At 41.4% G+C, this 18,290-nt stretch overlaps 1 protein-coding gene across 5 annotated transcripts in view; it reads left to right on the top strand.

Annotated features, from left to right (window-relative positions):
* Nucleotides 1-12,594: 12,594 nt before the first annotated feature.
* The window catches only part of CCDC13 (coiled-coil domain containing 13), a 78,498-nt gene continuing 72,802 nt past the window's right edge, over nt 12,595-18,290 (top strand). For all 5 annotated transcript variants that reach the window (XM_053598982.1, XM_053598980.1, XM_053598979.1 and 2 more), the window contains exon 1: nt 12,595-14,223. The gene's annotated coding sequence lies outside the window, so the exon portion shown is untranslated. The remainder of the gene's footprint in view (nt 14,224-18,290) is intronic.

Here is an 18,290-nt window from a genome sequence, read left to right as displayed (position 1 = left end):
TATATTTGTTTTCTCTGGAAGAATTAGACGTGTTAAACTAAACAGATTGCCTATAATGGGAGTGATTAGTGATTCATGAACGAACTGGTTTGGTTTGGCTGGACATTATACACAAACCTTGATGTACTACAGAATGCTTTGTTACACTTGTGAAATTCTCATCTAATCTGAATTTATATTCCATGGTGATAACATGGTATATGTATTATTATTAAAGTAAGAAAACACATCAAATGCCTTGTATTTATTTCAGTTTGGAAAAATAAATCATTCTTCTAATTAGCACAAAAAAAAATTTCTAAGAGAAAAGATAAAACATTTTCTATCTTTGATTTGGTCAGAAAGACAATGTTATTTAAGCTTCCTAACAAGAGGTAGGAACTATGATCTTCATTTCACAGATGAGAAGACTGAGGCATGAGCCACTTAAGTAATTTGCCCAAGTTCACATAGCTAGAGAAGGTTGTGGATTTGGCTCTGGAATTTGGGCAGTCTAGCTTAGGAACCTGTATTCATTAAGCTGTCCAGCCTCTGGAACTGAGCACTTGGTTATGCTTTTTTTTGTTGTTTTGTGGTTTAGACCAGATGGAATTGTCCTTTAAGGACAGCAATCTCCTTTGAATTAAGATAAGAGGTTGTCGGGCGGCGCCTGTGGCTCAGTCGGTAAGGTGCCGGCCCCATATACCGAGGGTGGCGGGTTCAAACCTGGCCCCGGCTGAACTGCAACCAAAAAATAGCTGAGTGTTGTGGCGGGCGCCTGTAGTCCCAGCTACTCGGGAGGCTGAGGCAAGAGAATCGCTTAAGCCCAGGAGTTGGAGGTTGCTGTGAGCTGTGTGATGCCATGGCACTCTACCGAGGGCCATAAAGTGAGACTCTGTCTCTACAAAATAAAAAAATAAGAGGTTGTAATGCAACACACACACTGACTGCATGTGTATAACCTGGACCAAATCAGAATTTTCTTAATCTTTCCCTATCTTTGAAATGTGAACATGGACTAGATAACGTCTGTGGTCTTATCTAGCTGGTAAATTATCATGTAGCTCAATGTAAAAGTGCTTTAAAAATATATTAGGGGGCGGCGCCTGTGGCTCAAAGGAGTAGGGCGCCAGCCCCATATGCCGGAGGTGGGGGGGGGGGGGGTTCAAGCCGAGCCCTCGCCAAAAACTGCAAAATAAATAAGTAAATATAAAAGAAACTTTTCTCAGCTTTAGACAAAATATACTTGTCTTGTAGGTAGTCTTAACAATTATGAAAGATTTTCTGTAGAACAAATTTAGGAACAAGTTTCAGAAAACTGTCTTTGGGTTTTTGTTATTGTTCCCCACTTTTAGTCATGTTCTGCTTTGTGTTTTCATGATTTAAAAAATATTTTACTGTAAGTTATGTTTTATTTTCTTTCCCTTTTGTGGGTAATTTATGTTCTGGCAGTTATCCGTATAATTACAACACTCTTCTGTTTCTCCCCAGTCACTAATAATGCCTTGTGAGCAATGTTTAAACTTAGCATATTTCTTTTTTTGGCCAGGGCTGGGTTTGAACCCGCCACCTCTGGCATATGGGACTGGTGCCCTACTCCTTGAGTCACAGGCGCCGCCCCTAAACTTAGCATATTTCTTCCTCCCCTTATCCACTACCCAATAACAGGTAATAATACTATTTTAGAGTTTACTCTTATACTGTTAAATATGATTATACTTCCCCTTGACTTGTCAGCTTAGCTTTAACTGATCTGCTTTGCCTCCCAACTATTATACCTTCTTTTCCCTTTCCCTCAATTTTTGTTAGTTGTATTATTTCTACATTGTGACAACATACACATTCTGTCATCCTCACATTTCTTTCTTAGTGGAACAATTTAAACATAGTCAAAACTCACAAACATTTTCAGTAATCTCTTGGTTGGCCCAAATTAATGATTTAGTAGATCCCTCAAGAAAGACTCATGGAACTATTCCCCTAAATTTTTGTGTGTTTGAATATGTTTATCTGTAGCCTTTACACAGTAAAAAACAGTTTGTCTAGATATAAAACTCTTAGTTCACGTTTTCTTGAAACTATTGAAAATACTGCTATATAGAAGCCTAAAGTCTTGTGACATTTTCCCTAAATTTCACAACCCAGCACAAAGAGAAAATGTACCAAAGTGGGAATGGTGGGGGATGAAGAAATAAAACAAGAGTTAAGGGTGAGATCAGGAGGTCTGGTGCAGCTGATGACTGCAGCCAGCACTCAACCATGTGAACACCTTTATTTATATAGTACCTAAATAAGGTTGCTTATACTAACAATCTTGCAAATCAGCAAGGAAAGTGAGTGGGAATATTTTCATTTTACAAGGTTGAGGGGAAGTAATAATACATGGAATAAAGATTAACTTTAGGGAGAGAAGGCTTAAAAAATTATTTCTTTATCAAGTCTAATAATTTTAATAATGTAAGTGTTAGCATTGACCTTTCCAGGTCAATTTTCACTACATTTTCAGAAAATTTTCATTCTAATAGATGAGGACACTATTGATTTTGTTTAAATAAAAACTAATTTGAGAACACTGACTTAGACAAATGGCAGGGGATAGGAAGAAATGAAGTTAAGATGGTAATGAATATGTTTTATATGAAACATATGTTTCATATGTATATGTTTTAAAGAAAAAATGAGTGGGATTGCTTGTCTGAAGAGAATGGTAAATTATGTTGGACAGATAGGCTGGCATCAGTTTATGGAAATTGTTAAAAGTAGCTCTAATGGATATGGTGCTATTTTTTATTAAATGAGACCTGGGTTCATAATTACGTCACTCCTAGCCAGGTAGCTAGCCAAGTAGCCATTGTTTCTCACCTGTGAATGAGGAAAATATCAATGGCCTAGGGCTGCAGAGATTAAATAACAATAATGAATGTAAAGGGCTTATTTAGTGTAGTGCTCCAGATATATTAGTAAGCTCAGTAGATGGTTGCTGTTACCATTATTACTGTGTTAAGTATAGGAATGCAGCAGCACAGGAGCACTTGAGTCCTGTGCTCTCAGAATTTATTGTCTAGCATGGAAGGCTGGCATTAAATAAGTGATCACAACTATAGGGGCCAAGGGAAAACTTTGTCTTTGCCCTCTGAAATTTCACTGACAAATCAAATGACAAAAGGCAGATTAACAAGAGAAAAGACATACAAATTTTATTTTAATGTGTGAAACATGGGGCTATCTCGGGTAAATAATTACCCAACAACCCAGATGTTTGTATACTCTTCTTTATGGAGGGGAGAGGCATTCTGGCTTGGAGAACATGCAACAACCTCGGACAAAGTGTTGGGCCCACAGAGCAGACAGTAGTTTGTCACAAGTCTGTCCGAATGTGTAACCAGAGTTCAGTCACTTTAGATCAGGGACTTGAGGCAGATAAGGGACGTTCAGAGAACATCTTCATTAAGAACAGGCAGGGTATTGGGGGATGGGAAGTCAGTTCATCAGTGGGACCTAGAGATTGCTTCTTCAGGATGTCAAAGTGCCACTTTGGGGGGTATAGATTTCTGAACCCCAGCACAACAAAGCATGATGAATATTAGGTGTAGGATACAAGAGGAATATCTGGCTGAGGGACCTAACCCAGGGCTGGGGTTGGAGAAAGTCTGTCAGAGAAAACAATATTCTACTCAAGGTGGTATGTTGATTTTAAATTGAGAGTAAAATTCCCTGGCTTAATGTTGAATGTTATTGGAGCATTGGCGTGTGTGAATGCTACCATGCCTCTCTCCTCTGGTCATCAGTTTTCAGGGTATTTCATTCAGATCACCTGGCTCATGTGAGTGTTCAGTAACTCAGTAGAATAAAATTACTACTTATTGGGGGTCAGGTATGGCAGCTCACAGCCTACAATCCCAGCACTTTGGGAGAATGCAGTTGGAGGGTCACTTGAGGCCAAGAGTTCAGGGTCAGCATGGGCAACATAGCAAGACCCTATCTCTAAAAAAAAACATTATTTTTAATTAGTTGGGCATGATGGCATGTACCTGTAGTCCTAGCTACTTGTCATGCTGACATGATATAATTACTTGAGCCCAGAAGTTCGAGGTTACAGTGAGCTGTGATCACCACTGTCATTGCACTCTAGCCTGGCAACAGAGCCAGACCCCAACTCTTAAAATAAAAAATTTATTTTTTTCAGAATTCTGTCCTTAGGAAGTTACCTATTTCTAGTTAATGAGCAACAGTGACATCTGGTGTTGAGAGTTTGAATTTCTTCCACACTTAGAAGTAAGTGTGCTAGGTGCATTCTGCTGCATTATCACAGAATGAGAATTTTGGAGTGGCCTAGGCCATTCTGAAAGAGGATGGTCATGTAGACCATGCTTCTTGTCTCACAGATGAAGAGCTGTTGCTCAAAGAGTTTCAGGGACTTGAAATTTAGGCTCTATCATGTAAATATATAGCCTATCACATCATCGCTACTTAGGCCAAAACAGAGCTAAATGAACATCAAGTATTTTAGTATATGTGCTGCCAAAGCGAGCACAAACATAAAGTATTTTAAGATTCTCATGGGCCAAATAGTGGAATTGCCAAATATTGTGTGTACACTTGGTCCTGTTTGAAAGATATTCAAATAGAATAGGGAAATTTGAGAGCAGAAACAACATGCACCAGCCTCATCTGGATTGCCACTTACTTGATCAGCGAATTACTTGGTCTAAATTCATGGAAGAAGTCATACTGCTCATGCAGCCTAGTCTCATTCTTAAGCAAAGAGAGCCTACATTCCCCTTAGTCACTGAAAGGAAGCGAAAGAATTTGTCTTTTGCAAGATGAAATTTAGGAAAATCCCCCCTAAATTCAGTAGTGATAAATGGGTCTAACGTGGAGGAGGCAAGCAAGTGTGCAGCTGGTCCCCTCAGAGGAACCTAGGAACAACTTTGGTTCTAATTTAGTATTCTGAGCTGCTCATAATATTGATGTTAGGTCTTTTTCCTATCCCCAGTGTAACTCTCAAATGTTACAGAGTGAGTGACTTAAAATTTTGCCCTCTGGCCTTTCAGTTATAGTCTTCACCTAATTTTACCTCATCTACTGTCTTCCTTCTTGGTGGTCCTTCCTAGCTCATTGATTTCTCTCAATGATACCCGCCATCTCCCAGTGTTAGCCCCTGGGTGCAGACTTTTAAATGTGTCTTTCCTTCCTCCTGTTCTTTTTTTTTTTTTTTAGACAGTCTCACTCTGTCGCCCTCGGTAGTGCTGTGGCATCACAGCTCACAGCAGCCTCAAGCTCTTGGGCTTAAGCAATTCTCTTGCCTCAGCCTCCAAAGTAGCTGGGACTACAGGCTCCCACCACAACGCCCAGCTATTTTTGTTATTGTTGCAGTTGTCTATGTTGTTTAGCTGGCCCAGGCCAGGTTCGAACCCACCAGCCTCAGTGTATGTGGCTGGTGCGGTAACCACTGCACTACAGGCACCAAGCCCCTTCTGTTCTTTTATCACAGGCAAATCAATCAGCACTTCCTATCTGTTTTTTCACAAGCAGAGTCTGTCTTCATTTAGATTAGTCCTTTTCCTTCCCTGTTGTCTCTGTGACATTAAACCTAGGCCTTTCACCTCTTGTTTTTGCCACCCACCACTGTCAATATTTGTTTTGGCCTTTATAAGAAGGAAGCTGAGATCCCCCCATGCAACAAATGGCCTTTACTTTGGAGGTGGTAAATTAAATATTAGTTAACAGGGCATTGGAGACCTAGTCAAAAAGGGAGAAACTGATAACTTACTGGGATTGGGTGACTTTCATCCAGTGTTTTTTTTTTTTTTTTTTTTTTTTGTAGCGACAGGGTCTCACTGTACCGCCCTCCGGTAGAGTGCCATGGCATTACATGGCTCACAGCAACCTCTAACTCTTGGGCTTATGCGATTCTCTTGCCTCAGCCTCCCGAGCAGCTGGGACTACAGGCGCCCGCCACAGCGCCCAGCTATTTTTTTGTTGCAGTTTGGCTGGGGCTGGGTTTGAACCCGCCACCCTCGGTATATGGGGCCGGCGCCCTACTCACTAAGCCACAGGCGCCGCCCTCATCCAGTGTTTTGAAAGACTGTCATCCAAGCCAAGAAGGAATTGAGAAACTTAGAAAGTAAAAACATATTACTAACCTTGTGCTGTAGGCTTGATGGAGAGCCAGGGTAGATCTCATCCATCTGAAGTCCCTTGGAAGTAAGGATTGATGTATCTTGGCGGAACATTAAGTTTTCTAATAAAGTCAACAATGATGAATGAGATCACACATCTTAGACAAAATAGCTCTGTGGATAAAATAAGAGTATAGCCAAAATGGTATCAAACTAAACTCAAAATGTGCTGGCGAATCTGTGGAAGGCCAGTAGCCAACAAAGCAAGCCCAAATCCTTGGCAAGTTGAAGAGGCAGAATGTCCAGTAAGAAGGGCCTTTGACCTGGAGAAAGTGAATAATTCTTTCATATGTGGGGTTTCTGATTGTGAAGTGGAATAATTTAATAGGGCTTAACCTTGGGCCCAAAATATCTCAAGGCACTTTGCCTGTCTTTGCTTTGAACCATGCTCACAATATTTTTCTGATGACTCTTTTGGCTTCCTGGGAGTCTGGTTTTGAGAAGGGAGAGTCTCTAGATATGGGCCTGAATGTTAACTCCTTAGTGTAACTGGTTTACATGTCAGTCAGTTAACACGTGACTATGTTAAGTCTAGTCCCAAGAGATATAGTCATTGTTTAACGAACCAATTAGATTTGAGGCCCACAAAGCTGAGATCTAGAATGGAGAGCTCTGAAGTGGAGAGAGCCAAATGGGGCTGCAGCAAAACCTACTTCTAGGGTGGCACCTGTGGCTCAGTGGGTAGGGCGCCGGTCCTATATACAGAGGGTGGTGGGTTCAGGCCCAGCCAAACTGCAACCTGTGGTCCCACCTACTCGAGAGGCTGAGACAAGAGAATCGCCTAAGCCCAGGAGTTGGAGGTTGCTGTGAGCTGTGACACCATGGCACTCTACCAAGGGTGAAAAAATGAGACTCTGTCTCTACAAAAAAAACAGAAACAAAAAACAAAAAAAACCTACTTCTACTATGAGGCAAAACAGCTAAATCTGTAGTGATACGGATATTAATACTAAAATAATATAGATAAATGAATGAAAAACACATCACATTTTACAAAGCAATTTTATGACCTGTTTGATTATCATGATAATAAAGATACTATTGTTATTTTAAGAAGAAAGTTGACTTGACTAATATTGGAGAGTTAAAACTCAGATATTGCCACTTTTGACTTTGTTTAGTTCAATCTTGCTTCTTACGGTAAGAGTCACTGGTTATGTTATATTTGCTTATTTGTGGGAGAATTTTAGTGAGGGAAAATCTGTTTGGTGAACATATTATTATTAGGATAAATAAACATGGTAAGGTCCCACTTTAAAGTTGGAGCTCCATGGAACTGTTGGAAGAATCTACATTAAGAAAAATCCATTCCTAATCTGGATTAGGAAAAAAAATCAGGCCCACACAGAATTATGTTCACCTGATTTTAAAAAATTTTATTTGTTAAGTACACATATTAAGTCTACTATTTTGACCACTTTTTTTTTTTTTGAGACAGAGTCTCACTATGTCACCCTCAGTGGAGTGCTGTGCTAATCACAGCTCACAGCAACTTCAAACTCTTGGGCTTAAGCGATTCTTTTGCCCCAGCCTTTCAAGTAGCTGGGACTACAGGTGCCTGCTACAACACCCAGCTATTTTTTGGTTGTAGTTGTAATGCTGTTTGGCAGGCCCAGGCTGGGTTTGAATTCACCAGCTCTGGTGTATGTGGCTGGCACCCTTGCCGCTAAGCCCATTTTAACCATTTTTAAGTGTACAGTTCAGTGGAACTAATTATTTTCATGAGTGTTGTGCAGCCATCACCACCATCCATAACAGAAACTCTGTGCCCTCTAATAACTTCCACTTTCCCCTACCCCACCTTCTAACGGCCTCTATTCTACTTTCAATCTCTATGAATTTGTCCATTCTAAGGTGGGATCAGACATCATTTTGTGTCTGATTTATTTTTCTTAGCATAATGTTTTCAAGGTTTATCCATATTGTAGCATATATCAAAATTTCATTTTTTAAGGCTGAATAATAAATTATCCCATTGTGTGTATGTATATGTATTCCACATTTTGTTTATCTATTCATCTGTTGATGGAACCCTTGGGTTGTTTCCATCTTTTGGCTATTGTGAATAATACTGCTATGAACAGGACATACATGTTTGAGTCCCTGCATTCACTGCTTTTGGGTATATCCCTAGAAGTGGAATTGTTGGATCATATGGTAATTCTTTAACTTTTTGAGGAACCACTAAGCTGTTTTTCATAGAAGCTACACTATTTTATATTCCCACCAGCAATGCATAAGGGTTCCAAATTCTCCACATCCTGGCCAACACTTGTTATTTTCCCTCTTTTGGATAATATTCATCGTGATGAGTGTGAAATGATATCTCATTGTGGTTTTGATTTTCATTTCCTTAATGGCTAGTGATGTTGAGCATCATTTCATGTGCTTATCGTCCATTTATATAGCTTTAGAGAAATACCTATTTAAGTGCTTTGCCCATTTTTGAACTAGTTTTGTTGTTAAAGGTTCAAAAGCAATTAAATGGAGGAAGCATAACTTTCCAACAAATGGTGTTGGAGCCATTGGACATCATAGGAAAAAAAGAAACTTGACCTAAACCTCTCACCCAAAACTAGATCAAAATAAATGATGGGCATAAAAAACTATAATATTGAATTGGACTACAAGTTTCAAAGATGCCGCCCAAGGGAAAAACCGGTTCTGGAAAAGGGAAAGAGGGAGCAGCTTCTGGAAGTGGCAGTTCTGACAAGACTCAGGGTCCCAAAGGTGGTGGCAATGCAGTAAAACAGGGCAAAATCATGGAAGCCATGGAAAAGTTAAAGTCTGGAATGAGATTCAGTAAAGTGGCTGCACAATATAGTGAAGATAAAGCCAGGCATGGGGGCGACTTGGGTTGGATGACCAGAGGGTCCATGGTTGGACCTTTTCAAGAAGTAGCATTTGCCTTGCCTGTAAGTGGGATGGATAAACCTGTGTTTACAGACCCACCAGTTAAGACAAAATTTGGGTAAAAAAAAATAAAATTAAAAAAAAAGACAAAATTTGGGTATCATATTATTATGATTGAAGGGAGAAAATAAAGCATATGAAAGACTGAAAAAAAAACTATAATACTTTAGAAAAATGGGGAAAATTTTTTGGGATCCAACCTCAGTGGTGGTCAGGTGTCTATAGTAGGCAGAGCAGAGCAGTTTGCAGTGGTGGATATAAGCCTGACCTCAGGGCTCATGCTAGATAGAGCCCAGTGGTCCTAGTGTTGCTGTGGATAGAGTTACTATTAGCAGTCCCATGCAGGAGGCTCTCAAGCTCCGGGGAATGCATACTTCATCTCCAGTGGTAGCAGTGGCCACAGTTATGTGCATGGAGAGCCTATACTCAGGACATGCACTATAGCACAGAGGCTGTGCCCCTGGTGTGGGTGGGGGCAGGGAGCTCTCCGGTTCTGGAAAATGTTTTTTGTTCTCTTTGTCCTGGGGCAGCCTCTCTGATCCACAGCACCATCCTTTCCCTGGGGAGCAGTGCTCCATGTGGGCTAGAGTGTTGGGGATCCTGCAACATCACTGAATCCAACCAAACCTGTGCCATAGCAGCCCTCAGGTGGTCTCTAGGGGATGTGAGGAGTTCCAGGTTGTGGATGAGGAATATTGGTTTCCGGCACAGGATGCAGTCTTGTGTAGGCTGGTCTCTTGAAATGGCACTTACTACAGCTGCTTAGGTCTGGGGTAGGCTGTGACCCAGCACAAGTTCCTTGTCTGAAGCTATGCCCTAATAAGGTCTCTAGATCACTGCACATGCTAACCTCAGGGCCCACAGGGGTGGGGAAGTTCTGCTGCCAAAATCACATAGTCCTCGGTGGAGACCCCTGAGAATCTCTCACCATTTCCCTGCAATAGGGAGCTACTCTGTGAGCTCCCAGCCAATCCCAGCAAAGCTGGCTGCTCTCTTCCTTTTCCTTATATGCCTTGGGTGTTTACTGTGACTTCTGTTGAATTTCAGTGTTTTCTCCTAGATGTTCTATTTGAGGTGTGATCATCTGTTTGCAATTTTGGTTCTTTCTGGAGAAAATGAATGTCTGATGTTTCTAATCAATCATCTTGAAAATTTGTGTTTGATGTCTTAACTGGTGATGGATACATGAACCTACACATTTTAAAATTGTATAGAACTACATATACACACAAAAAACAATATATTACAATTGGGGAAGTCTAAGTGAGACCAGTGGATTGTGTCAATGTCAATATCCCAGTTGTGATACTATACTGTTAAATGCAAAATGTTACCACTGGAGGAAACTGGTAAAGTGTACAGGGAATCTATCTTTATATTTCTAACTGAATGTCAATCTATAATAATCTCAATAAAATCTTCAAATTAAAAGCAAACAAACAGGCCAAATGAGGCGGCTCACCCTGTACTCCCAGGAGCTAGCTAGCATCCTGAGCCAGGATAATCATTTGAGGCTAGTTGGAGACTAGCCTGAATAAGAGCAAAACTGTCTCTATTAAAAAATATAAAATATTAGCCAATTGGTGGCGTGTGCCTATTGTCTCAGATACTCAGCATGGGCAACAGAGTGAGATTCTGCATTAAAAAAAAAAAAAAAAAGAGGGCGGCACCTGTGGCTCAGTGAGTAGGGCGCCAGCCCCATATACTGAGGGTGGTGGGTTCAAACCCAGCCCCAGCCAAGCTGCAACAAAAAAAAATAGCCGGGCATTGTGGTGGGCACCTGTGGCAGAGCTACTCGGGAGGCTGAGGCAAGACAATTGCCTAAACCCAAGAGCTGGAGGTTGCTGTGAGCTGTAATGCCACGGTACTCTACCGAGGGCAACAACTACAATGAAAATAAGCCTTTATGAAAATAAACAATGTTGGCTCAGCACTTGTAGCTCAGTGGCTAGGGCACCAGCCACATACACTGGAGCCGGAGGGTTTGAATCCAGCCCGGGCCTGCCAAACAATGACAATTACAACCAAAAAATAGCCGGGCATTGTGGTAGGTGCCTGTAGTCGAAGCTACTTGGGAGGCTGAAGCAAGAGAACCGCTTAAGCCCATGAGTTTGAGGTTGCTGTGAGCTATGACGCCATGGCATTCTATCAAGAGTGACATAGTGTGGCTCGGCGCCTGTGGCTCAAGCGGCTGAGGTGCCAGCCACATACACCTGAGCTGGCCAGTTCAAATCCAGCCGGGCCTGCCAAGCAACAATGATGGCTGCAACCAAAAAATAGCAGGGTGTTGTGGCTGGCACCTGTAGTCCCAGCTACTTGAGAGGCGGAGGCAGAAGAATCGCTTGAGCCCAGGAGTCGGAGGTTGCTGTGAGGTACTCTACCCAGGGCGACAGTTTGAGGCTGTATCTCAAAAAAAAAAAAAAAAGAGTGACATAGCGAGACTCTGTCTCAACAAAAGAAAAAAGAAAAGAAATCATGTTGGGGGCGGAGGCAAGATGGCTGACTGAAGCCAGCTTTCCACAGAGGCTCCCATCCAGGAGAGTTAATACCATACCTCAGACTGTACTATAAATCGATAGTGATCAAAACAGCATGGTACTGGCACAAAAACAGAGAGGTGGATGTCTGGAACAGAATAGAGAACCAAGAGATGAACCCAGCTACTTACCATTATTTGATCTTTGACAAGCCAATTAAAAACATTCAGTGGAGAAGATTCTCCATTTAACAAATGGTGCTGGGTGAACTGGCTGGCGACCTGTAGAAGACTGAAACTGGACCCACACCTTTCACCATTAACTAAGATAAGACTCTCACTGGATTAAAGATTTAAACTAAGACGTGAAACTTTAAAAATACTAGAGGAGAGTGCAGGGAAAACTCTTGAAGAAATCAGTCTGGGCAAATATTTTATGAGGAGGACCCCCCGGGCAATTGAAGCAGCTTCAAAAATACACTACTGGGACCTGATCAAACTAAAAAGCTTCTGCACAGCCAAGAACACAGTAAGTAAAGCAAGCAGACAGCCCTCAGAATGGGAGAAGATATATGCAGGTTATGTCTCCGACAAAGGTTTAATAACCAGAATCCACAGAGTACTCAAACACATTAGCAAGAAAAGAACAAGTGATCCCATCTCAGACTGGGCAAGGGACTTGAAGAGAAACTTCTCTGAAGAAGACAGGCACATGGCCTACAGACATGAAAACATGCTCATCATCCTTAATCATTAGAGAAATGCAAATCAAAACTACTTTGAGATATCATCTAACTCCAGTAAGATTAGCCCATATCACAAAATCCCAAGACCAGAGATGTTGGGGTGGATGTGGAGAAAAGCGAACACTTCTACTCTGCTGGTGGGAATGCAAATTAATACATTCCTTTCGGAAAGATGTTTGGAGAACACTTAAGAGATCTAAAATAGACCTGCCATTCAATCCTATAATTCCTCTACTAGGTATATGCTCAGAAGACCAAAAATCACATTATAACAAAGATATTGTACCAGAATGTTTATTGCAGCCCTATTCATAATTGCTAAGTCATGGAAAAAGCCCAAGTGCCCATCGATCCATGAATGGATTAATAAATTGTGGTATATATACACCATGGAATACTATGCAGCCTTAAAGAAAGATGGAGACTTTAGCTCTTTCATGTTTACATGGCTGGAGCTGGAACATATTCTTCTTAGTAAAGTATCTCAAGAATGGAAGAAAAAGTATCCAATGTACTCAGCCCTACTATGAAACTAATTTATGGCTTTCATATGAAAGCTATAACCCAGTTATAACCTAAGAATATGGGGAAGGGGGAGAGGGAGGGAAGGGAGAGGATGGGCAGAGGGAGGGTGATTGATGGGATCACACCTACAGTGCATCTTACAAGGGTACTTGTGAAACTTATTAAATGTAGAATATAAATGTCTTAACACAATAACTAAGAAAATGCCAGGAAGGTTATGTTAATCAGTGTGATGAAAATATGTCAAATGGTATATAAAACCAGTGTATGGTACCCCATGATTGCATTAATGTACACAGCTATGATTTAATAATAAAAAAAGGAAAAAAATGTTAATTACTTTAAAAGTATTCTGAAGTGCACAAGATTTAAAGTCTCAAGCACATGATGCTCTTTTCCATCCAGCCCACTACACCTATTTCCATAACATGGTGCTGCATCTTCTCAGGTATGTCTATGGGCTATTCACCTTATAAGGAAGGAAAATGGAAAAACCACAACGGTTAGATATCAAGATTTTCAAATTATAAAAGCCTAGATAAATATATGGAAAACTTCCTTGGATCATCTTTCCTAGAAATTTGCCTCCCATCCCTATATAGCCCTGAAATGTAGTAATATCTTTTTTTTTTATTGTTTGGGATTCATTGAGAGTACAAATAATTAGGTTACACTGATTGCATTTGTTAGGTAAAGTCACTCTTATAATTATGTTCCGCTCCCACGTAGAAGTATCTTAAATTGCAAAGTGCCTTAAAAAATTATATATATATATATACATAAATGTCTCTCTCTATATATATATACACAGACATATATATATAGAGAGAAAGAGAGATCTTCTCAAGTGCAAAAATAAAAACATCACTGCAATTCTATCACCCTAATATAAGTTTATGTATTTCTATTTTAGTTTTTTGTGCGTACTTTGAAAACGCACTTTTTGTATGTAGCGTTGCTGTCTTGCGTCCTCCTGTTTTCATTCACCATCATAATATAATCATTCGTCCTCAGACTTACATTTTTCAACCATATCTTAACGGCTACGTTAAATTTCATGGTGCGATTGTTCATTTTTCACTTCCTGCAGGACAGTGGAATGTGCATGTCTGTGCAGAACGTTTGGGCCACAAAACTTTTAAAATATATACTCCAAAAAATGTAAAGTCTCAAGCGCTCGACGCCTTCTCCCAGCCAGCCCACCTCGCCTATTTCCTCACCGTCCTGGGCTGTTGGCGCCTCTGCGCTTTCACACGTCCAGGCGCTCTCGGCCCCTGTAGAGACGTCACGAGAGTGGCGTTGCTGGTTTCCCTGGTGACGGTTGCCGGGGTAACGCGTGCAGACGTCGGGAAGGGGTGCCAGCGCCGCGGCTGTCCTAGAAGGGAGGAGCTGAGAGACCAAAGTAAGTGCCCGGGCGAGCGGAGGGCTGGCGGGACGCTCACCCGTGCCGAGCGAGGTCTCTTCCTTAGGCTGGCGAATCTTCACTCACACTCCCGCCTTCCTCCAGGCAGACACTTTTCCGTCAGGTACTAGGGTTAGTGAGGTGCAGAGGGTGCATATAGTAGTAGACAACACAGTGAGAACTCGAACTCTAGGCCACTTGACCAGCGCTCTCCTCCGAGCTCTGCCGCGGAGTCCGCTCGCGCCGCTCGGAGAGGCAGAACCGGAACTGCTCCCCGCGGCAGGTCCACTTCCCGGAACTCCCGGTCTCCCTTCCGGAGCTGGTCCCCTGAGCCCTGGAGACTGGAAGAGTCGAGGCTCCCGTCACCCCACTCCTATCCTAAACCCGTCCTTACATAGATGCTGGCCTATCAAGGCAGTCGGTGGGCCTTGTCTGGCAGTATTTAGAGCGCCCAAGGAGGTATTAGGGCGTCTTTCTCCCACCCCTGGGACCGCAGGCTGCTGTTGCGAGGGAGAGAGAGAGACCCAGTCAACAGCCTCTGGGACCTTCTGCAGTTTTAAATTTACAAAAGCATTAAACAGAAAATACAGAATTCTTTTGTACATTCTTTATTCCTGTTTTCTCTCTTGTTAAAGTCTTGGCATTGGTATGATACATTTGTTATTGAAAACCCGATATTGACAATTTATTTACTAAAGTCCATAGTCACATTATAATTGATTGTTTTATGTTGTACAGGTCTATGGGTTTTGCTAAATGTACAATGACATCCTCGAATCCTTAATATCCTTAATCCTTAAAATATCATACAGAACAGTTTCACTGTCCTAAAAACCTCCTGTGCTCCTTTGTTCATTCTTCCTACTACCTTCCACCCACTGATCTTTTTAACTTTTCTGTTATTCTGCCTTTTCCAGAAGGTAATACAGTTGCAATCATATAGTTTGTAGCATTTTCAGACTGGTTTCTTCAGTTAGCAATATGCGTTTAAGTTTCCTTCATGTCTTTTCACAGCTTGATTTGGTAGCTCATTTCTTTTGTCACTGAATAATATTCCTTATATGATTATACCAGTTTATCTATTCATCTATTGAAGCACATCTTGGTTGTTTCTGAATTTTGGCAATTATATGTGAAGCTGCAGTGAACATTTCATGTGCAGGTTTTTGTGTGGACATACTGTTCAACTATTTTTCTAAATGTGATTACTATGTTTAGCATTGGAAAGACTGTCAAACTGTCTTCCAAAGTGGCTTTACTATTTTGCATTCCCTCCAGCAATAAATAAGAATTCTAGTTGCTTCATGTTCTTGCCAGCATTTGGTGTGGTCAGTGTTTGGAATTTTACCCATTCTTTTTTTTTTTTTTTTTTTTGTAGAGACAGAGTCTCACTTTATGGCCCTCGGTAGAGTGCCCTGGCCTCACACAGCTCACAGCAACCTCCAACTCCTGGGCTTAAGCGATTCTCTTGCCTCAGCCTCCAGAGCAGCTGGGACTACAGGCGCCCGCCACAACACCCGGCTATTTTTTGGTTGTAGTTTGGCCGGGGCCGGGTTTGAACCCGCCACCCTCGGTATATGGGGCCAGCGCCTTACCAACTGAGCCACAGGCGCTGCTCAGGAATTTTACCCATTCTAATAGCGTGGAATGGTATAGTGTTTTTGTTTTAATTTGCAGTTACCTTAATTTGCATTTCCTTGATGAGTAAAAAGATTTTAAAAGTAATAATTTGCAATTCCCTAGTGATATATAATGTTAAAAATATTTTCATCATGGCGGCGCCCGTAGCTCAGTCGACAAGGGTGCCGCCACATACAACTAGGGTGGAGGGTTTGAACCCAGCCCAGGGCTGCTAAGCAACAATGACAACTGCAATCAAAAAATAGCCAGGTGTTGTGGTGGGCACCTGTAGTCCCAGCTACTTGGGAGGCTGAGGCAAGAGAATCGCTTAAGCCCAAGAGTTGGATGTTGCTGTAAGCTGTGATGCCACAGCACTCAACCCAGGGTGACAGCTTGAGACTGTCTCAAAAGAAAAGAAAATATTTTCATGTATTTACTTGTCATCACATATATTCTTTGTTGAGGTGTTTGTTTACATCTTTTGCCCACTTTTTAATTGGGTTGTTTTCATGTCATTAGGTTTTAAGAATTCTTTTTTGTTTTTTGAGACAGAGCCTCAAGCTGTCACCCTGGGTAGAGTGCTGTGGCATTACAGCTCATAGCCACCTCCAACTCCTGGGCTCAAGTGATTCTTCTGCCTCTGCCTCCCAAGTAGCTGGGATTACAAGCATCCACCACAATGCCTGGCTATTTTTTGGTTGCAGCCATCATTGTTGTTTGGTGGGCCTGGACTGGTTTTGAACCTGCCAGTGTAGGTGTATGTGGCTGGTGCCTTAGCTGCTTAAGCCACAGGCGCTGAGCCAGATTTTAAGAATTCTTTATGTATTTTGGGTATGATCCTTTATCAATTATGTTTTGAGGATTTTCTTTCAGTTTGTGGCTTCTCTTTTCATTCTCTTGACAGTATGTTTCACAGAACAGAGGTTTTTAATTTTAATGAAGTCCAGCTTATCAACTTTTTTCTTCAATGGATATATAATACTTTTGGTATTGTATATGAAAACATTGGTCCCCGAGGTTTTCTCCTATATTTTCTTCTAGAAGTTGTTTTTTGGTTGAGACAGAGTCTTACTTTATCGCCCTCAGTAGAGTGCTGTGGCGTCACAGCTCACAGCAACCTCCAGCTCCTGGCTTTGGCAATTCTCTTGCCTCAGCCTCCCAAGTAGCTGGGACTACAGGCACCGCCGCAACGCCCAGCTATTTTTTTGTTGCAATTCAGCCGGGGCCAGGTTTGAACCTGCCACCCTCAGTATATGGGGCCAGCGCCCTACCCACTGAGCCACTTCTTCTAGAAGTTTTATAGTTTTTGCCATGGCATCACAGCTCACAGCAACCTCAAACTCTTAGGCTTAAGTGATTCTCTTGCCTTGTCCAAATAGCTGGGATGAGGCAAGAGAAGGTTCAAACCCGGCCTGGGCCAGCTAAACAACTGCAACAAAAAAATAGCCAGGCATTGCAGCAGGTGCTTATAGTCCCAGCTACTTGGGAGGCTGAGGCAAGAGAATCACTTAAGCCTAAGAGTTTGAGGTTGCTGTGAGCAGTGATGGCATGGCACTCTACCAAGGGTGACAAAATGAGACTCTGTCTCGAAAAACAAAACAAAACAACAACAACAAAAAAACTAATTTTAAAAAAATGTGTTGTATGTGTCCTAGAATGTGCTCTATTTTGGTTAATGTTCCATGTGAGCTTAAGAAGAATGTGCATTCTGCTGTTGTTGAATTAAGTGTTCAAGTCAGTTACAGTTGGTTGATGGTGCTGTTCAGTTCTATATATTTCACAGATTTTCTGCCTGCTGCATATGTTACACATTTTAATATTGTTCCCCAGTTGTAAGATATACTTTGCTGGTATTTTTTATTTGTTTTTCATTCTTATTGCCATTGCATTTTAGTTTATGAGGTTTCTTTTGACCCATCTTCAAGCTCACTGATTCTTTCCTTACTGTGTCTGGTCTACTAATCTACTGATGAGCCCATCAAAGGTATTCTTCTTTTCTGTTACAGTGTTTTTGATTTCTAGCATTTCCCTTTGGTTATTTCTTTTAACTTATATCTCTCAGCGTATATCACCCACCTGATTTTGCATATTACCACTTTTTACCTTAGGGCCTTTGGCATATTAATCATAGTTATTTTAAATTCTCATTTTGATAATTTCAGAATTTCTCTGATTCTGATGCTTGCTTTGTCTTTTAAGACCGTGTTTTTTGCCTTTTAGCATGCACTGTAATTTTTTTTGGTGCACAGTTATTGCAGGGTTGCATGTTCATCCAGCTGAGAGATAGGCTGTACTTAACTGTTTGCTGTAGCTTTGCTGTCAGAGGGTACAATTTCCTATAGTGTTCTTGTTTTTTGTCTCCTTTCCTGTCTTTGGGGGTTTTTTTGTTTGTTCGTTTGTTTGTTTTCTTCCCCAAGTCTCCTTAAAAAAGGACTGAGGCTTATAGT

This window comes from Nycticebus coucang, chromosome 8, assembly GCF_027406575.1.
Source record: "Nycticebus coucang isolate mNycCou1 chromosome 8, mNycCou1.pri, whole genome shotgun sequence".
Classification (NCBI taxonomy): Eukaryota; Metazoa; Chordata; class Mammalia; order Primates; family Lorisidae; genus Nycticebus; species Nycticebus coucang.
Note: the sequence above shows the minus strand (reverse complement) of the source record. Positions and strands in the feature narration are given on the sequence as shown.